Source organism: Pithys albifrons, chromosome 4 (genome assembly GCF_047495875.1).
Source record: "Pithys albifrons albifrons isolate INPA30051 chromosome 4, PitAlb_v1, whole genome shotgun sequence".
NCBI classification, from domain to species: Eukaryota; Metazoa; Chordata; class Aves; order Passeriformes; family Thamnophilidae; genus Pithys; species Pithys albifrons.
Window position 1 is genome coordinate 89,366,527 of NC_092461.1, and position 22,456 is coordinate 89,388,982.

The 22,456-nt window shown below is 41.1% G+C and overlaps 1 protein-coding gene across 2 annotated transcripts in view; it reads right to left on the minus strand.

The window, feature by feature from the left end:
• Positions 1 to 7,790: 7,790 nt before the first annotated feature.
• The window catches only part of PTGR3 (prostaglandin reductase 3), a 33,423-nt gene continuing 18,757 nt past the window's right edge, over positions 7,791 to 22,456 (minus strand). The window contains exons 2-4 of one of the 2 annotated variants that reach the window (XR_011697769.1): positions 22,202 to 22,306; positions 20,627 to 20,760; positions 7,791 to 8,396 (exon numbers count right to left, since the gene is read on the minus strand). The gene's annotated coding sequence lies outside the window, so the exon portion shown is untranslated. Of the gene's footprint in view, positions 8,397 to 11,272; positions 20,761 to 22,201; positions 22,307 to 22,456 lie in introns of those variants that run through there. The other variant, XR_011697768.1, reaches the window with a different exon arrangement.

The window sequence follows — 22,456 nt, forward strand, 5'->3', positions numbered from 1 at the left end:
TACACTGTCCAATTTGCTGTAAAGTTCACTGTACGTGAAGAAATTAATCAAAGCTACCACCACCCATTTTTATGGGAACATAAAATGATGTGAACTTCCATTTTTAATAAAGATGCATAGCTCTTTTATGAAGACTGACTAATAACACTGTAATGAACCAAAATGCTACTGATACAATAAGAATGAAAATTTTGAGGGATGTGTTTACTGAGTCTCCTGTTTCAAGTCAGGCAATACTTCCATTTGAATCTGCCTATAGAGAAAGAAAAAATCCAAACAATAAAGTTCATGTGAAATCTGCGTAAACTCATCTCCCACATATATAAATGGCCAGCAAAATTCTTTTTATCTGGCTCCTTCCACCTAAATGATCCTTCAGACAGACGTGGTTTGTGTTCTCCAGCAATTTGAGATGTTGTCCAGACATCTCTGTGTTGCCACAAATGCCCAAGAGTGGATATTTCCAACCTAATTCAAAGGGCAGTAAAGGAATTTTCTTAGGCCCCAAATTCAGGAGGACTGTGAGTAGTGACATGCCTGTACATTTTCCGTGCAGGATAAAGGCTTTTAATCAGGGAGGCTGTCTTTCCTTCCCACAGAATAATGCTAATTAATTAAAGTAATTTGATATTAATCGAATAGCCAGTAAGCTAACTTATTTTGACTCTGTTCACATAGCTTTTGCTTTTAGGTTTTTTGTTTGTTTGTTTGTTTGTTTTAACAGTACAAGAAATTATGCAAGAGTCTGGAATATTTGCTGAAACAGTGTTTAAACGTAGTGGAAAGCAAGTGGGAATATTTCAATCACAGCAGAGAGTTCTCAGAATGCTGTTTATCTAGTCTGAAAGTAAGTACTGCTTTCCTTTCTTTTGGACAACTAAATTGAAACAGAGACAAAACGTGGGGTGAGGCAAATTTTTTGTGGTTGGGGTTTTTTTGTTGTTCTTCTGAACAGTCACTAAGCCAGTTAACTTTGTTCACCAGGTGTTTTTTTCATTTCTCTCAAATGACTGTCTAAATTAGAAACTGTCAGAACTATTCTTAGTTGCTAGAATTCATCTGGAGGAAATCTTCAAAGCCTTTTATCATGGGTGGTCCTTTGCTTTGCCTCTTCTTAACCCTTGTTCTGGTTAATATTTTTTTTAAAAACAACTACAGGCAATGTTTCATAACTGTGAGAAGTAAAGAGCTAATGAATAATAGAATTGCTAGTAATAGACAAAGGTGGACTGCTTGATTATACTTACTAAATTAACTTAATCATTAGCATTTGATATGATGCTCAGAGGCATCATATGATGAGTCAGGGAATTGACTAGTTTACTTGTCTTTCCCAACTCTGTGAACCTAAACATCAATCAAATGCTACAAAATTGTTTAGCTAGAATGGTGATTATCCACTTTATCCACTCTTTTGGACCACTCCTGCAGAGGAATAGTATTTCAGAAGTATCATCTTCTCCTTTCTTGCCCCTACCTCCAATTGCTTCATTCTAAAAATGTCCTTTCTGTGGATCCTAAGAGGGACCACATGGCTTATCCTAAGATCACTAAACTGCAGAGATGGCAACAAGAGAGAAATACAATATTCCAGCTGGATAATCACCAAGCAGTCTGATTCACTTAGTCTAATGTTCCCAGTCAGATCCTGGCAATGAAATAAACATGTAGAGGGTTGCAAACAGATTAGTTTTAATTAAAATAATAAAAAGGTCCAAGCCATGGACCTCAGATTTGAGCTTCTCTTATTTTTTTCATGAGGAAGAATATCTGATCGAATCTTACTCTGAACCTGTCCCTTGGGGTTTTAGGCTGATTTGAAATCAAAGTGACATGGACCTGTTTGGCTGCTTCTAAAAAACTGCTTTGCAAATGTTTGTCAATTTGTCAATCCAGACCTACAGTTCATCTTCAAAACTTCACAGCTCTGGATTTTTTCTAGGCCTTAATAATGTCCCAGTCTACCCCTGAGGAAACCTCTATCTTGATCTTCTTTGTTACATTATTCCCTTTATTACTTAGTCAGTTTTAAAGGTCTGGGCTTAAGTAACTGTTCCACCAACCCAGGACCTCAACATTTTGGGATATCTCAACTACAAAAGGTTCATTTTTCCCCATCAGGGAGCAATAGACCTTGTAAACAATGTTGGCAGAATTTGGGGTTTGCAATATGGAGTCAATTATTGTTATTATAATAATTATCATTTTGGGGTCTCCTGAATCAGGATTAAGACTCTGCAGGTGCTGAACATCATTTCTGTACAGAACCTTGGTGGCAGCTGGCACCAGCTGGAATCCCATTTCCTGCTCATCAGAGCTTCAAAATATGTCATTACATGTAGAGAAAAGAGGGATAAATGTTGTTTGTCTTTTAATTTCTCTTAAAATCATCTGCATTTGTCAACAATGCGCCATTGACAAAACTACTACTGATTTAAATAAAAACCAAGCAAATAAAATCCAACAGGCTAAAATCATGCCTTCATGTGCACAGAAGCATCTATCAGATTGGCCCATATAATAAAAGGTCTTTTTTTTTCTGCTGAGCTGTGAGTGAAATATTTTTAAAGGCTTGTTTTGTAAGCAGGAAATCCATTATTTAAATTAATGATTTATTCCTTTAAAGCCAAGGTGGAATCTATCACTGGAATGATAAGATGCACATTGTCTTCTATCTGCATATAGCCATGTAACTGTGCAATATCTGGCAGTGCCTATGAAAAAAAAATCAATTTTGCCTGGTTTCAAGCATATCTCCTGAGTCTGAGATATGTCTCACTTGTTTTTCAAATACCACTACAAGTAATTTAATCTCTGTGTTCAAAGAAAGAACTTGTCTCTGTGTGGGTGCACACGTATGTGTTACCTGATTGGCATTAATTTTTATGTATTTTAAACTGAAAGATGGCATTTCCACTCCAGTATTTTTCCCCCCAAGACGAAACAATCATTAAGAGACTCCCTGATTCAAAGCTCAAGGAAGTCAATGTACAGTCTCAAACCATGGTGAATTGTTGGTCACACTCCAAGGCCCAGATTCTTGAAGGGTTTTAAGGTTCAGTTTCCTCTGAAGATTTGTGAAGACCCAAAAGTCTGGGTATTAACACTGAAGGCCTCAGTTCTGCATGCATGATGAATATTTAGCTTTCAGAGAATCTGACAAAAGTCACCACCACATGCTGGCCTAGATCAATATTGTATCTGGTGTAAATTTGTATTTTCTGTGCTCCTGAAAAGCTGGAGTGACATACAAGTTAGAAGATCACAGAACAGCTCAGGCTGGAAGACATTTCTGGAGATCATGTATTCCAACCCTCTGCTCAAGCAGGGTCAGCTACAGGAAGCTACTTAGGGTCATGTTCCCTTGAGTTTTGAATATCTCCAAGAATGCAGACCCAACAACATCTCTTAGTAACTTGTACCAATGTTTGATCTTCCTCACAGGCAAAAAAAAAAAAGATTTTCTTATGTTAAGGTGGAATTTCCTGTGTTTCAGTTTGTCCCATTGCCTCTAGTCCCACTCCTGGACAACACTGAGAAGAACTTAGCTCTGTCTGCTTTAATCCCAGCACTGGGTATTTATACACATTGATAAGATCACCCTGATCCTCATCCTCTCTGGGCTGAACAGAACCACCTGTGTCAGCCTCTACTCACATGCCAGATGCTTTGAGCCCTTAATCACCTTAATGACCCTTCATTGCACTTAAGATGTCTATATCTCTCTTTCACTGGGGAGCCCAAGACTTGGCCAAGCACTTCAGATGGTGTCTTCGCACTGGTGCTCAGTAGATGCACACAGGAAGGATCACCCCCTTTATACCTGGAGGCCAAGCATTTCCTAAAACATCTCAGGATGTTGGCCTTCTTTACTGCAAGAGTACGTTGGTGGCTCATAGTCAGCTTGTTCACCAGGGGTTCCTGGCCCTTGTCTGCCAAGCTGCTTTCCAGATGGTCAGTCCCCAGGGTGTACTAGTGCATGGCATTGTTCCTCCCCCGGTGCAGGACTTTGCTTTACCCTCTGTTGAACTTCATGAATTTCCTATTGGCTCATTTCTACAGCCTGTCAAGGCACCTCGGAATGGCAGCACAGCCATTCAGTCTGTAAAATAGTTCTCCTAGTTATGTGCCATCTGTGAATTCACTGAGGGCGCGCTCTATTGCATCATCTTGGTCATTAATGAGGAGGTTGCTGGACCCAGTATCAGTCCTGGGGCTGGTCAGTGACTGACTTCAAGACAACCTTCAAGCTGCTGATCACATCCCTTTTGAGTCCAGCACTTCAAACAGTTTTAAATTCACCTCACTGTCTCATATATTTAACTCATATTTCACCAGGTGTTCTGCGAGGATGTTAAAAAGAGACAATGTCAAAAGTCTTACTAAGACAAACCACATTCACTGCTCTCCCCTCACCCACCAAGCTTTCCTTCTCATCAAAGAAGGCTATCAGAATGGTCAGGCACAATTTCCCCTCTGATAAATCTCTGCTGACTGGCTGCTGATCACCTATCTTTCAAGTGTCTGGAAACAGTTTCCAGGATTAGTTGCTCCCTCACCTTTCCAGGGATCAAGGTAAGGCAGCCTGCTTGTAGTTGCTTGGACTATTCTTGCCCTTCTTGAAGAGAAAAGTGCCATTTGCTCTCTTTCTGTGCTCAGAAACCTCCCTCCATCACCATGACCTTTCTGAGATAATTAAGAGCGGCCTTGCAGAGACATCAGGCAACTCTTCAGTGCATCCCATGAGAGCCCATGCACTTGTGTCTGACCAATTTGTTTAAATGTTCCCTAAACTACACCAAGTAGTTCCTAAGTTACACTAAGCTTCCCTGTTCCAGACTTGCCAGTAAAAGACAAGGTAAAGAAGACGTTGATTGCTTTGGCCTTTTCACTGTCCTTTGTCATATGGGTCCTGTCCCACTGAGCAGCAGGTCCCTGTTCCCCCTGTATCTCCCTAGCAGCTGCTGTGCCCTGTGCTACAGCAAAGCATGGCCCAGCATGCCATGGCACAGTACTTTTCCCAGCTACCCATGAATACTACTTTTGGAAATAAACAGGACACGACAGAAGCCAGGGTTGGGCTCTGTGCTATCTTCTGCATCATGGGATTTCAAGCGGTGTGTGCAGAAGCACACCAGGAGCTGCAGAGGCTGACTTTGAAAGTCCAGCTGCAAATTTAAAGTGATATGAGCTCCAGCTTAATGAAACTGTATTTTCTCCTCTCTGACAGATACTTTACCTTTCCCTTTGTCTGCCCTATTGCTTGCCCTAAACTCAGCTGGCTCCTATGGGATGTATCCTCAGTCAGTCAGTCATTCCCTCAGGCAGGGTGAGCTTCTGTTGCTCCATTTTTGGCAAAATCTGCAGCACAGATTTCTAAATGTCTTGTATTTATTTTATTGCATTTTTTTGTGTCTGTGCATGAAACCTTATGTTTGGTGGGTAAACAGTGGGAAAACATTTCTCATAAAGACATTTTATTTTTTAATAAACAGTAATTTTCACAAATAGTTCCTTTCTTACTCTGCTTCGTAATATTCAGAGGAAATAGATGGTCTATTTCAACATCAGGGAACTGGAGGGATAAGAATAGAGACAGCAGTGTGGAAGCAATGGGTCCCTCTTCTGCCCATATGGTTCAGGTTTGCATTTTGGCTGGCACGATAATGTGATTGCTGGCAGATCGAATGTTTAGTCTCCAGAGCAAATAGCAGCCAATGAGTTGGGGTGTAATGTACATGTGGAGATGTTCATAATATTCCACACAGGCTGAACCTACAGCAGGAGCGAATTCAGCTGCAGTGAAAACAGAGATGCTGCATGAATCCTTCTGTCAGCACAGCAATGGCATTTCCAGGCTTTTGCGTTTGGGAAGAGGAGAAATGTGCCTCTGGGGATAAAGAACGCCACCACTCTTGGATTCTCCTGTGGCAGGCATTTCTGACTTGCCACATAGAAGGTGATGTATTCTGACGAGCCTGAAAGTTACATTTCATCACTGTTTTATCACCCAATGAATCATTACAGCAGATGAATGTTAATTGTAGCTAAACAAATGGGCATGTCCTCTCTACCCCCAGACAGCTGCTACTGCTGTAAGACATTAGGCAGAGGGTGCAAAGTGCTTCTGGATGGAAGGGAAGTGCTACCCATGCCTCTGGAGCTACGTATCTGCAGTGTAATGAAATGCCAGGTGTGGAAGAGTGTTTGGATAGGAGCAATTTCCATTTGCTCTGTAGTTTGCACTGCTCTGGGGACACACACAGTGCTAAGTTTCCTGAAGTGATTGTTCACACGTGGGAGGGTCTGCATGGGAACAGAGTTGGCTTAGTCATCCACCATTTCACTGGCATCCCTGGAGCTGTGAGGATACCTGGTATCACTGGATAAGGTGGCACTGGAATTGCATGAGAGACTGCTGAACCTTGGCATAGGGCAGAACAGTGTCGACAACAGTCCTTGACTTAGGGGTTCTTTGTCCATGGAAAAGAAACTGATAGGGCAGATTAGAGTAGGTTCTTCTAGCAACTGCCCCTCTTGGCTGACCAAGTGACAAATATTCTGCAGCTAAGCCACTGAGGCCACAGGACACGGTTTTCTGGCAATGGCTTGAATTCTCTTGCTGCTCTTACAGGAACCGAAACAAAGTGTATAGGGGTGCTCCATTTTACTTGGTTCCAGTTTCTCCTTAACAGAATATACCTGGTAGGCAGTAACTTGCAAAAATGACATTTCCATGCCATTCTCGATCTTCTCTCACAAGACAGTTTGTTTTCAGGAGTGAAGTTGTATGGCAAAAGAGAGAGAAAATCAGATAACTGGATGGGAAGCTAAGATCTCAGACTTGTTCTTCCTGCAGGACATTTTAATATTTGTGAAGTTGCGTGGCAGGAACAGAAAGAAAAGAGTCAGAAACAAAAAGAAAGTGCTAAAAGCTAGGAACAGTTGAGGGTAAAATTCAGCTACCCGAAGGTTAGACACAGGCATTTTGGTGTGTGAGAACAAACACCTGTAGCTGGCTTTAAAACCAGACCAAAATATAAAATTTAAGGATTCATCCTGTAGGGTTGAAATAGAGCTCTGCCACTTACAGAGGCACCTTGCCAACAATGTAATTCAGATGGCAGCATATACATAACACACAGCATCTTATTCTCACTATGTGGGCTTGTCTCCACAGGATTTCCCTCCTGAAATGACTTCCTAGAGATCCCAGTTATGCTCTGGGGAGCTGTTCACTGCTTTGGAGTCTTCATCCCCCTGGCTCAGTTTGTCTGGCAGGTATCTCCTTGGCTCGGCTGCTGATGGCAAGTGAGAGGAGGGGAGCAAGGAGATCCTCACAGACAGTTCAAACACAGACTAAGAGGCATGTGTTGAAATGTCGTCAAAGTAGCAGGAATTCATTTTATTGAGGAATACATATAATAAAGATAGAACAAAGGGACTGAAATGATGAACAGATGGGCGGGTGTTCTTCAGTGGCTCAGGAGCTGTGTGAACATGCTGGTTTATGCCCTCCCCCTCTTTCTGCCTTTTTTTTTCCTTGGTTTGGTTTTCTTTAGTTTTGATGCATCAGGGTAGGATGTGAGATGATATGCCAGTATATGTCAGAAACTTGGGGAAAATAAAACCCCTTTCTCTAACATCAAACTACTGCTATCAATAGGAACAGCAACTGTTCAAAATTTGTTTCAGAGCTGCCAAGAAGTGAACATTCATAGGAGAGAGAGAAAGGGAGAGAGAGAAGGGAAAAAATATTTTTTCCTGCTGTTTGCAAGGTGGACACAAATGCAAGCAGTAGGAGGCTGACAACTTGACACATGTCTAATAAATCTAAAGCATGGAAAAAAGTCAACAATTCGCTGTACAAGAAAGCATTATTGGGATAAAAAAGTACAACCCAACAAACCTCTCACTTAAAAATATGTTTATTCCCAAATCACTGAGGAACATATATATTAGAGCCTCAGTTTCTCTTCTCTCCCCTTCCGATGTTCCTTCTTCTGATTTTCTTTTTTTCACACTGGGGCCACATTAACTCCTGTGCTGAGGAAACTGAGGTTTGCTGCATTATAAATGAGCAAGGTTCAAAAGCTGAGTCCAGTGAGCAGATGTTGGGAGCTCAGCGTGCTGGTGACAAAGGGCTGGAGTGCAAGAAGCTTCCATCGCACGTCTGTTCTTCAGTGCAGAGCAGGCAAGGTTTTAATTTGACAAGTTGGTTGGATGCAGAGAATTCACAGATCTCGATGAAAGCCAAACAGATTTGGCCACCTACTGCATGGCCACATTCAGCTACAAGGGTAGCAGTTGTGGAAATGTCTCCTGCTCCAGCTGCTTGACACCACACACACAACAGGGAGCCTTGAGGAGGCTTGTTTACCACAGGCGGCAAATTCCTTTAAAAGGGAAGAAGGGGAGAAAAACGAAGTGAGAAAGAAAAAATCATGCTTTGCTATCAAAATAATTAAGTATTTTTATTTCAGGTGGCTGGTTGTTTATTTCTTAAAGCTCTTTCTCCTCTTGTTTTTTAATAGTTGGTATATTATGAAATGCAAGAATGAAAACGAACGCCAAAACTAATGGAAATTCTTCTACAAGCCTCATGTAAACAGAAACATCAGCATTAAAGTTATGAATCTTAATTTGCGCCACTGAGCTAAAATTTGTATCTTACTGCATTAAAGGAATATAGACATACAGCACTGTGTAGTGTCTATGTGCAATACAGAAAACTGACATGGTCTCTCCAATTTATGGGGAAATTGACATAATTTTGCAGAAAAAAAAAAGAAAAAAGAAAAAAGAAAAACCACTTGTGAACTGAATTTTGCATAATGGGATTAATTTGGTTGACTGTCACATCAACTGTGCTGCAGAATGCAAGTTAATCACAACATCGGTCTGATTTAAAAGAAAAACGAGAGAAAGAAAAGGCAAAAAATAAGAGAAATGTATTTTCTTCCTCTTTTCAATTACTGTTTCATTTTAAAATGCCTCTTTTTCTTTATAGCTATAGTAGCTCTGGCAAACAAGGCTCACGTATATTTGCAATGGCCACCCTGAATGGTCCTTTTCTTCCCTCTCCCATGTGCTATCCACAGTAACGGGGAGAAAAAAAGTTAGTAGCTTTTACAAGCTCATGCAAAACTGCTTCCATGCCATAGCACAACTGTGTGCATTTGATCAACAGAGCCAAAGGAACTTTAAGTATTTGGTCATATGGACCTCAATTACAGTCTTTTCTTCTACATACCACCTTCCCTTCAAAAGCCACCTTAAGCATTGAGCTCTCCTCTGAACCAGCCCTAGTAAAACCCTTTTCCTGCCTCCATCCCCACTTGTGGCAGAAGCAGCCTTGTTCCTCTGGCATATTTGCACGAGTTCAGAGACAGAAGAAAGCATAAGTCAGTTATTTTCTGGCTGATTTCTGCCTATCTTTAGAGAGGTAAGGGATGAAGGAATTAAATCAACCTTCTTACAAGCTCTCACATTGTATTCTTGGCAAAGGTACTGAAAACAGAGACAGCACATGTACATGACACATCACTTAAGTTTCTCTGGTTTCTATGGTTGCAGTAGATTTTGCTTTCAGGGGGCATCCTAGGAAGGAGATAATGCTGCACAGTGCTTTGGGCACAGTGTGGTTGAAGAATTAGCTCTGGGAATTGATCCTACCGTGATAGCAGTGACAGAGAACAAGGAATCGGGGCTGCTGGGATGTCAGAGCAACTTGTGCTTCCAGGGGACGGTGTCATGTCAGCGATTCCTGAAGGCCTCCGTGCCACACCGCAGCCAGTGACTGCTCCTTCATCTCTCCCTCCCTTACAATGAGCACACTTCTACCCAGTGCAGTGTGCTGACTAGGTTAAACAATTACACTACACTAATTGGCCTGTGCCGGTCCTGATGAGAAAGTAAACAAATACTGCAGAGAAAAGCTGAGACAAATTGTATGTAATTAAATTGATGAAAAAAAAAGTGACAATATTTTCCTCCAGGAAAAAAGGCAACTTGCAGCATGACAAATACCAAATGCTTGCAGAATGTACCTCATCTGTTGAACTTCACACCTTTAAGTTGGATGTGGCTGTGCCATGCAGGGGAGAACAGCAGTGCCCTGTAGTCTGCATTAGTGCCAAAACTACTGGGATACCTCGTGGGTCAGATGTTGCTCTTTGTATGCAGAGGGAAGGTTGGCTACCACCGCTCAGTTATTCCACTGACCCTGCTTGTATGCATGCCTGCATGTGTGTGTGTGTGTGTGTGTGTGTGCGTTTTGATCAGGGTGGGCTGACAGCAATACCTCAATCCATGAACAGAAATGCTCTTTTTCCTCTTCACTCACTGGTTGTTTTGACCAGTTCTGGGGCATGAGCCTCCCAGCACCTGAAGTTTGTGATGGCCTCTTGTCATGCACCAAATTCCCTTTCTTGTGACAGCCACCACCTTCGCTGGTCCTAAAGGTGGAAATCCCTGACCCCAGAGCTGAAAGCATGAGGCTCCACATCTTGTGTGAGAGAACAATTCTCTCTGTAAGTAGCATCCACTTCAGTTCTTCTGTGTATCGCAGCAACTGTCGGTACACTACCCTGGCATGAAAGTCTGGGGGCACACAGTTGAGTAGGTGGGAACCTTTTAGGGATGAATAAAAATTGTCTTTTCTTTGATCAAAAGAGAAAAAGCTGCATTAAATACCTCACAGTCTAAGGCACTGCTGCCTCCCCTCTTGCTGTCCTCCATGCCAATGGCCTCAGGGAAGCTAAAACCACAAAAAGTTACTAGTCTCATAAGCCCATGAAGCCAAGGTAGAAACAAGGAAGAATTACAGGGGACATAAGCCATGCCTCCATGCATCTTGATTAAAATCAAACCTGGAAAACTTTTTCTATCACTTTGCTTTGGTGAGTTGGTGAATATGAGGACATATCCTTGATTCACCTGAGAAAGGATTATTTAAGCTTAATTACTTGGTAGGATGTTAATAAATAGGTAACCTCTATTCTGGAGTTTGTGAACATGCAACATGTGAAAACCAGAAATCTGAGACCACTGAAATCTCCTTCCTCTGAATCTCAGTGAAACCGGTGAAAAGGCACAGAGTATGTTCACTGAACACAAGATCCAGCCAGCCACAGAAGCAGCTGCAAGAGTGGTAGCTAAGCATGTAGTATACAGCTGAGCATTTCCATCCTAATCCTCTGTTTCAAGTTGCTCAGAGCTTTCCAAATGCTTTACTTATCAGGATAAAATGTTCCAGGCCTGGTTTCTGGCAAAATGAATATTTTTAATAGTTCAAGATAAAAGTGGTTCTGTTGTTCTCGAGTGGGAGAGGAGTCCAAGAATCAAGGAAATGAGTTTTTATTTGTGATTATTTTTCCTAATAGTACATCTGCTAAGGTTTCTGAGGGACCAGTTTTGAAGACTGTCATGAGGTTGCCCTTGATGAGAGGGCCACTAGAGACTAGAACACATTGCAGCTATTGACCAGCATGTTACAGAGAAATTTCTTTGTGATCCAGAAAGGGTTGAGTCCTTGGAAATCATCCAGAGGACTTACACAGTTTATTCAGGAAAGCTGATTCTCCCATTCTCCCCTCACACATACACTGTTTCTTCTAGTAATACTAGGAGCAAACATTTTCCCTGTTCGTGATTAATTTAGCTGTACAGAGATCCCAACAGAGGTTAGCAAGATGAACTAGATGACCTCTAGAGATGTCCTCCAGCCTAATTTTCCTATTGTCTTGTCTAAATGCCCATATGATTTATATAATAAGTCCCATATAAACTTTACATCACTTACATAAATCTGTTTATTGAAGTCCAATGATGAGCCATAGAACATAATGTTACAGAATTATGTTTGGTGTTTTCTCCTGTGGTTCTTCACGTTGATGCCTGTTGGGGAGCTCACATTATGCAACATGTGTACATTTTGTATGTTGAAACTGCAGTAAATTCAAGTCGTGGTGTAACCCATTAATACTTACACAGCATGATAGGAGAGAAACACTACGCCCTGTGATGGTTGTGAATTGCCCTCTACATTAATGATGTATTCATGTTGCCATACTTTGACCCTAGCCTACGAGACAGATGGAGGAGGAACTGCAGGAATTGTTGCACCTCTTCCAGACAGAAGGTATATTCTGCAGCAAAAATTGGGCAACAGTGAAGATAATCTGGTTATTCATGGTGCAGACAGGAGCATGCTAAAGTAAAGCCACTGGCCCTGGCTCTGTAGTACTCACAGGAGGCTCCTAGAGCTATGCTGCCTCTGTGAACAACTAATAGATCAATCAAAGCAGCAATACACACATGGCTTCAAGAGTGCCATGTGTACTGTGAGGGTTTCACAGTAGTTCAGACAACCCAGGTGGTAAGTAGTGCTCTTCATATTTACGTTCATACTGAACCTTCTCCAGTTGAAATCCGAGGAGTTTTGCACCAAATTTGACAGTGGTCTTAGCAATCCACACCAACTGAAAATGTACCATAATAGTAATATACACATACGCAACATACACAGGCAAAGCAGGGGAAAAAATAAAGATAGTGGAGAACATGATAGTAGCATGCCCATTTTAAAGATGAGTATGTGAGTCACAGAGAGATGAGAATCTAAATTCCCAAAGGCCAGCAGGCAGGTAACCAAGGAGCGAGTACTTGCCCAAACTGGACAGAAAGTCAATAACAGGGCTTAACTTTGATCTCCTGGCTTGCGATCATCTTGTGATGCAACTATAAAATCAAACCTTTCCCCAGGGCTTCTCAGAAAAGGTGTGTTACTTCTGCCCCTTAGCAGACACTTGTGCAGTTCACCTGGCTGGCCATGGGAGAGCATCAGCACCTGAGCATCCCTCAGCCCATGGGATGGGGCAAGGAGGGTGCCAGGGGAGGGCTGCATCCCGGATTCACTTTGTGAGAAGGTTGAGTGACTTCTGCATGAATAACTGACTGACTTGTTGCTAGGGAACAGTTGAGAGGCATGCTTTTGATCTCCCATATGCTTACTACTAATAAATAAACAAATAACAATAATTACAACAAACCCCAAGCCTGTTGTACCTCTAAGATTAATTAATGATAAAATACAGATGAAATTCTGTAAAAGAAGTCAGCAAGGTGGGTTAGATTTCATATTTTCCTGCTGTGTATGGAAATGATGGTTGAAATTAACATTTATTTTTCCTCCTTAAAATTTACTTTAGCTGGATCAGGTTAGTGGGAGGAGTGGGGGAGTATTCCCTTCACAGACAGAGGATGAGCAGGCAGACAGTAAATCTCTCCATGCCAGTTTTACTCACATCCAGTTTTTCCTGCCTAGTACAGTTAAGTTTTTCAGATACTTTACTTGCATTTCTAATTCAGTTATTCTTCTGAAATTTATTCAAGGGATTTATGCTTATGAAATTATAATATAATGCTGCCTATATGCCAATGAGCTGCAGGCAAAGAAAATAATTTTCTTCAATTTACAGTTATGAGGCTGGAAGAAAATGATGCCTTCTTATCACCTCTTTTTCTTTGTATGCCTCAGTATTTTTTTAAGTCTTCAGAAGGCAGGAGCTGGTGATGAATTCTTAAGCAGATCACACTGATAATTGTATTTCAGAACTGTCAACTCTGTGAAGACTGTCCACGGAGGTGTCTCAGTTCACTTGAGCTATTTGTGTCACTGCTTCTCCAGGAACTCAGCCCTCAATAAAACCCAAATCACTGGGGATATTGTTAAGTCTTCTGAAAGGATTATTAGATCGAAGGAAAATTTATAGATGACACTTTGTAGCAATTAATCAAGAACTGTTGATGAAGTTAAGTTGGTTCTTTATTCTTGAACAGAAAAAAAAATATGCAGCCCCTGTAGAAATTGTCAAATGGCCTATTTTGCCACTCTGTTTGATTAATGGACTATTTGGAGTCCCCAAAAAGTCCTAGTACAAATAAAAAAGAATCATAAATATTGAATAAGCTCACAGCATGGTTAACCTTGACTATGTTTTGGAACATTCTTGAGAAAACTTTGCTATTCAGAAAATAAATTGCTGAGGGAATTTTAAAAATAAATAAAAAATTAGAGATTTTGGAAAATGTCACCTACCCAACCTTGTCATCCTGATTAGCCTGTCATGATAAATTAGCTATAGTTAGTTTTGCAATCAGGTCAGAAATTGCTGGTAGTACATTTTGCAAGTAGGGCTACACCTGGTCCACAAAAGGGGCACAGGATGCCAAAGAAAATACTCCTGCTCTTGGTGCTTTGTATGTCACACAATGTTAGGACTGCTAACAGGCTATTATCCTTTTGTACTGTAATTTATGGAAATGGAGCCCAAGGAATGCTGAGAGCATGGGAGCCATGGTGCCATAAGGTTGTTTCTGAAAGGTTGGTCGAAAGATATCCAGAGATCTGTGTATATGCAAATAATAAGACCAAAGCTTCAGCTGCAGTGAACACACACACACACACACACACACACACACACACACACACACACACACACAGGTTCATGCGTATTCAGGACACGCAGTTTCCATCTTTTCCTCCTGCTCCTCTATTTGCAACTCTGGTGCCCTCCTCCCCCCAGACTCCCCCCCACTGCTTGATGCAGCTGTTTAGTCCTGACAGGTCTGACCAGTCATTTTTGCTAACCTCTGATAGCATCTAGGTCAGCATGATCCCAAACTGGCTTGCTTTTGTTCTCAGCGAACAAGAAACACAATGCTATTAGTTTAGGCTGGGGTTCCACAAAGCACTTAAACTCCACCTACTTCAGCGGGGTGCTTAGGTGCCTGCTTAAAGTTTGGCACTTTAAGACATGCTTGAGCTGAATCAAGCCCTCACTGAGGAGAAATAATGCTACTTTACATTTTGTTTAGTTGGCCCCTTTTCCCAGCATATTTCATATGCCAGCTCACTACCCCATCAGTACCTTACTGTACAGAGCTGTACAGTAATAAATGCTCATTAAATTTTGTTGATTCTTTGAAAGTAGCACATGAATTCAAACGGGGGAATTGTTTTTCATCTCATCACATTCCATTCAGAGCTATAAATATTACTTTTCAATCCATTTTTATCCCCATGATCATAGGTAGCCCTCTGCCTCCCACTGAAGAACAGCACTCCAGGAATAAAGAAGGCTAGGCTACAGGTGGCACATGGTGTTTTGGGCATCCATGCAGGGAAATCAAGGTGCTGGCTCTGATTGCTCCCTGCTGCCCTCCATATCCTTTTGGTCAGCACTGACCAAAAGGAAATGCTTCTCCTAGAAAGGTCTGCCTCAGGCAAGTGAAAACAGGAAGGTAGAGATGCTTTGGTCCATTTTTCACACTTGCACTTTCAAACTGGCCACGCAGAATGTGGGAAAGAGTAGGGAAGGACAAAGTTCTCAAGGACTGGATATTTCTTTGGGATGTGCAACTGAAAATCTTTTACAAAGTACTTTCATAATTATACAGTACTAGAGCCTGTGGTTAAAAAATCCTGTGGGCATTACTAGCCTGAACTGTACTAGGGTGAGACAGGAGTTTCATGGGGAAGCTGATAGAGAACTTCTATTGAGGAGGGTGCAGGCCAGCCAGCAGGCAGGACTTCCCTGCACTGCTCTGCTCAGCCTATACCCCCTCCCTGGGCCAAACACCCCACTGCTTGCTGTTTTCTCAGCAAGATGCAGAGCCAAGGTCCTGACTGGCAGTGATTATTAAGGATGGAAAGGGAGTGTGACAAGAGAATGAAGGCAGGCTCTTCTCAGTGGTGCCAAGCAATCAGACAAGAGTCAATGGACAGAACCACTGGATAGTTAAGATTGGAAGGGACCTCTAGAAATCATTTAGTCCAACCTCCTTGCCAAATCAGGGTCACGTGGGGCACATTACACACCAATGTGTCCAGGTGCATTTTGAATGTCTCCAGAGAGGGAGACTCCATGACCTCCCTGGACAGCCTGTTTCAGTGCTCTGCTACCCTCAATATGTTATTCTTCATGTTGAGGTGAAAGTTCTTGTGTTTTAATTTATGACCATTGTTCCTTGTCCTGCTGCTGGACACCACCGAAGAGAAATTGGCACCATTCTCTTGGCACCCCCTTTGAGATATTTATATGCATTAATGAGGTCCCCTCAGTCTTCTGTAACCAAACAGGCCCAGCTCCCTGTTTCTCCTGATGAGAGAGATCCTCCAGATTCCTAATCATCTTTGTGAGCCTCTGTTAGATCCTTTCCAATGGGTCTTTTTCTTTCTTGTACTAAGGAGCCCAGAACTGGGCACAGTACTCCAGCAGTGGACTCACCAGGGCCGAGTTGAAGGGGAGGATCACTTCCCTCAGCCTGCTGGTCACACTCTTCCCTTTGTTCCCCAGGATACCACTGGCCCTCCTGGATGCAAGGGCACACTGCTGGCTCATAGTCAACTTGTTATCTACCAATACTCCCAGGCCCTTCTCAGCAGAGCTGCTCTCTGGTAGGTCAGAAGGCAATCTGTATGGGTACTTGGAGTTATTCCTCTGCAGCTGCAGGACCCTACACTGACTGTTGTTGAACCTCATTAGGTTTCTCTCCGCTCAATTCTTCAGCTTATCAAGGTCCCACTGAATGGCAGCACAGCTTTCAGGTGTTATCAGCCACTCCCCCAGTTTTGTATCATCATCAAACTTGCTGAATGTATATTCTATCCCTTTGTCCAGATCATTGATAAACAAGACTGGAGCCAGTATTGATCCCTGGGGAATGCCTCTGACTACAGGCCTTCAACTGGAATCTACTCCACTGATCATGAGCCTGGGAGTTCTGCCATTCAGCCAGTTCTTGATCCACCTCACTGTCCATTCATCTAACACACAATTTCTGAGCTCATCTATAAGGGTGTTATGGGACAGAGTGTCAAAGGCCTTGCTGAAGTTAATCTAGACAACATCCACTGCTCTCCCCTCATTGACCCATCCTGCCATGTCATCATAGAAGGCTATCAGATTGGTTGAGCAGGATTTCTCCTTGGTGAATCCATGCTGACTACTCTTGATCACCTTCTTTACTTCTACAAACTGAAGCACAGGAAGTTCCAACTGAACATGAGGAAGAACTTTACTGTGCAGATGATTGTGCAGTGTAACAGATTGCCCAGAGAGATGACAAGTCTCCCTCACTGAAGATATTCAAGAACTGTCTGTCCTCAATCCGGTGCAATGTGCTCCAGGGGACACTCCTTGAACAGGGAGGTTGGACAAGATGAACCACTGAGGTCCTCTTCCAGCCTTACCCATTCTGTGATTCTGTGAATATTCACAGTAGTTGGCTGTTAATTCTGGTTAAATTCCAGGAGTACAAGTACTCCTCCTGAAGGAATTCCTGCTGCTGATTTGCCTGTGAAAGCCACGGAGGTCCCAGGCTGAGCCACCAAGGGTTTTCATAACAGGCTGCATAACTGGCTTTTGGGTGGAGCTCTTTCAGGGATTCCTGCTGATGTGTTTCTTACAGGATTTACAGATGTTTACTAGTTCAATTAGATTGAGTGAATTTGATCAGACTGTTCACCTCAGTAGTTGGCATGGTCACAGCAGTGAGAGGAGACTTGTGCTCCATTTCCTGAGCAAGTTAAGTATCTGGAGAACATCTAGGACCCAGAGCCTGCTCTGGAAGGTGAATAATACCTTCTGTGTCAAATGCAGGTACTATGAGTGCTTAGATCCTGATCTGTTTGCTCCTGGAGATGCCCAAATGTAAAAGCTTAGTTGTTTTCAGGCAGTAGTATCAGAGTGAGAAATTGTGAATCAAATTCTGTGCTAATGGGGCTCTCAGGCTGAAGAGCAGCACCTCTGCTCTCTGTGTAACAGAGATCTAGAAAACAAAGTAATGCACAGGAAAGCATTGCAGCTAATGAGAAAGAAAGTGACTTTAAGGTGTAGAGATTACAACAGCCAGTCAAGAATAGGATGTCTGAGTTCTTCTGCTACATTTAATACAATTTATACTAAGCAGAACAGCTTCAAAAAGGGATATCCCTATTCAAAAACACTTTCTATATTTTAGTGGTTAGGACACATCTAAAAAGTGTGCATTTGAATCACCTTGGAAGACTTTAATTTAAGCTTATTTCCTGCCTGAATCTCAGATAGGTGTTCAGATCACCTTTTTTTCAGGGATGAATTACTCGTATCATGTGGACCCAGACTGGGTCCCCCATGGTACATGGGAAGAATACCTTGCACACAAGTGCCAGCACAGCTAAAACATAAACCAGGCATATAATACCTTTGCAGTACTTGGTGATAGGTGTGTGTCCTGCAGAAAAGGTCACATACATGAAGAATTTGTTGCCTGGAAAACCTTACCGCTGCTGGAAGAAAGGCAGACATCTGATGTCTCCTTGGTACTTTGCTGGTGAGCAGAGGCTTGGAGATGTCTGAATTGGTGATTTTTTATTAACTAATCAAGGATTGCTTGTGTAGATATTGCAAGGAGTCTATCAACATGTGAACTCGTAGGAAGGCTTTTCTTTGCAGCTCTTTTGGAGAACATCACAATGCTTTGCTTTCTAAAATAAACTGTTCCTAGTGCCTTTGGTAAAGCTGGCAAAGGAATAAGATCAACCTCAGTCTACACTCCCTTCTAACTTTCCCATACAAGAATTAAAACAAAATTCCCTTTACTAAACATTCGGTAGGCTTCTTCCTTTGATGATTCTTTGTTCCCAAAAGAGAGCTGAAGTACAGGAAACATGGGGGAAGATTCAGTCACTTGAAGGATGCAGATTTCATTGTTATTGTTTGCCAGCCAAAGAACAACAATGCATAAGAAAATGCATATACTAAATAAAACTAATTGCATTATAAAGAGCACCAGGCATCCTATAAAAACTTGTCACCTAAATGAGTTTGTAACAATTTATCAGCAAATGATCTTCATGCAAAGGAGCCAAAGCAATTAGCTGGGGGTTGGTTGAGCTCTGCACTCCTTTCAAATATCCTGTAGTAAAACAGACCACAAAAAAAAAATCCTATATATCTCAAAATGCTAGGCCAGTGGTTCAGCAGTTTCACCAGGGCCCTCTCTGTGTTATTTTGCCATAATTTATAAAGAATGTTACATACTATTAATTTTTTTTACTTTCTTTTCTTTCAGTGCTCCTGCTATGGTTTGGCTATATGTGCCCAAGAGTAAACGCCCTGCAAAAGAATTTGCATTAGCTAAAACTGAATCAGCAAGTAGGTTTCACCTGAAAGCGGTCAGGTTTATTCTCTAGGTTAAGGTGGATTTTTATTTAGTTAGATTTTTAAATTTCTTTTATCAACGGGTAACTAAAAACCTAGCTACAATAATGAAATAACATTGACCTACACTGCCTGTTTCCTTGTGCTTTGTTTGTTTGTTTATGGTTTTAATTTTGGCTTTCATTTAATATAACTCTTACACCACCATTTCCCAATTGATTTTGAAGATATCAAAAGAAGAGTAAATGGCAGGTATATGGTATCTTCCCTTTTAAGAGGTGTTCTAATTTTATACACTAGGATAACACCTTTGGATCAAGCCAACTCTGAGCTTTGGACAACTGCACACTGGGAATATTGTGAACATGTGACTACAGATGTGCTTATACTTAGATTCTTTCCAAGAAAATGTATTGAAGTTTTACTGGTTGCTTTGTATTTTATAGGTTCAAACTGTGTTATTCATGGGATGTGGAATATAATGTTTTGTGTTTCAATTCTTCTGTAAATACAGAGAGAGGAGAAAACAAGTGGGCTCTTGCTCTTCACAGATGGAAAGATACGGTCTTTGATCTTAATGCTAGAACTAGTAATCAGATGTTGGTTTCCTGGCTTTTAATGTGTGAATGAGTTGAAAGATACTCTCAACTAGGCTAACAATCCATATGTAGTGGGTGAACAATGCTTCCTGTACTCATTCTTGACACATTTATGATATAAAACAAAAGTAGGAAGTTCTTTTGATCTGTGAGTTAAGGCCACCTGCATTTACAGAGACAAGGCTGGAGTATTTGGAGGTTTTGAAAAGCCATGTATGGTTGTACCCTTATCTTTACCTTATATTTGCTTATCTTTCTGTCTGCTAGCTACAATGCTTTCTGTTAGAATAATGTTAAGATTCCCTTTGGGTGACCTTCACTGTTACACCTACTCTGAGTGGAAAAAACATGGTGAAACCTTGTTAGACCTGTACTGTGTATGTTTGGGCTTGGGAAAGGACAGTGCAGCTCTTACAACCATGCAGCTGCACAAAACTCACTTGTTTACTCTTTATCAATGAACAGCACCAAGTGCTTAGGGAAGTCAAGAGTTGTATTTTGCTTGGAATTACATGTGAAGGAGGATCCTCCTTCTTGTCATTTTATTTATCATTAACAGCCATTTTAATTTCTTCCCAGCAGCAATTACACTGATATCACCACATCTAAATCAGAAATGACACTAGTAGTTATATTATGTTGACTGGGCAGCACCTAATTTTTAAGTGGCATTCTTACCCCATCATTGTGATTATATTCCTTTCTAATAAGTAATATATGAAAAGATCTACATAATGGGAAAACATACATATTAATATATTCTATGACAAACATGTTAACTTTACATATTAATCATGGTAAATAGAAGTCATGTTTTACATTTTTCCTCTTCAGTACACTGTTCTCTTGACAGCTTGCTTTCCCTCTGGTTTTATTCTTTCCAACCCTGATGTACATTTCACTGCCTCTGGTCACCCTGTGAGTTGCAGAAGGAGAAGGCAGGTCATATCCGTCTGGTTAAAAGGAAAAAAAATAAAAACAATGTTACTGAAAAACCTAATATTGCTGCCCTCCTCATTCCATTCAGGTCTGCACAAAGGCACTTGGATATCTGCAATAAACATATGTGTGTGATAATGAGATTGTTGGTGGAAAGTCATCTTGAAAAGACAAGGAGCAATTAAGCTTGCTTACTTATACAAGTTAGAATGACAAGATGCCAGTGCCGGCCCTGCTCATCCATATAATAGGGTTCTCCTTCCCTGCTTAGCTGTATTGGGAGAAGCATTTCCTGTCAAACCTCTGCCATGACTCCACCATAAAGCAATCTGCCTTCCTCCCTTTTATACACCATTCATTCTCACAGTCACGTCACTGTCCTGTGATTTCAACTGAGTGCCTGCTAGCAAGCACCTGTATCAGAATAATTTAAGAATTCAATGCAAAGCCTTCATATAACTGAGTATTTATTTGTCATGGTGTACTCTCTTGTCCAATTTTAATTGAATATTTAAAGATGTCAGTAGGGAGATGTGCAGGTTGCTCACAAATGTTTAATAATGCGATGTGTGGAGTCAACAAATAAAGCACCTTTCTTTTGCTATCTTGAAGATTTAGATAGGATATCTTGGATGCTATTGACAAAGAGAGAAGTGTGGAACAATAGGAACATATGATAGTGTTAGATAACAATAGCTATCCTTATGCATCTTGAATTGAATGATGAAGCCATCAATTAGAGAAATGGCCCTTTGAGTATATATCATTGACAAGATGAATACCAGTACATTGCATTTCTGGATGGAGATCTCAGTGATCTGTAATTCAGAAAGGCAGTAAATAGTATATATATAGTCAAACTAATTCTATTATTTTAAAAATCAGAAATTCTCTGCCCTCATGTTTCTTTGGTTTTGTTTTTCTCTTCTTTTTAGATAGGAGACTCTATCAGATACTGAAAGTATCTGTACTTTATACTAATTACTTAAACAATGCTTTCTCATTTAGCATTAAGATGCCATTCTTCATATTCAGCATATTTAGTGCACACTTTCAGGGCTTAAAAGAGCATGAGGAGCAGTTCAGTCTAGTCACTGCCTGGTCTCTTAATTATTACATACAGGCATGGAGATCCATTCACACCCTATGAACTCTGATAGAGTCCCTCTCCATGGCAAGGATCAGACTTCGCATACACTCCCTAGGTGTCATAGACTCTGTTTTCAACCTAAATTATTCCATGTTCTCTTTGGAATGTCTGATAGTTTCCATTGCCTCTACCTCTTCCAGGTTTGTTTTTTGAGAAATTTTTTTTTGGCATATTAATAGTCATAAGTGTTATTATTGCAGAGAAGCAACAGAAAAAAGCTAAAGAGATAGAAGTTGCATTACAATACATAAGGAATTCTCAGCTCTTGCAGTTTCCTGTTAATCAGTTTCAGTTCTTTTACTTACTTTTGAAAGTGAGTAAATATTCCATGGTCAGGGCCAAAATTTATCCTTGGATCTGTACACAGGTAACCAAATGTACAGCAGCAGAGTTACACAGTGAAAATGGCTCTGTGGGAGAATAAAGAAAGAATATGAAGAAGGACTGTAATTAGTAAAGTGCTCAACTAGCTACAAAATACAATTTAGGAAATGGAAATAAGCATTCATGACCACTATTTGTATTACTATTTCTGGTAGAACTTTTTTTTACATGGACTC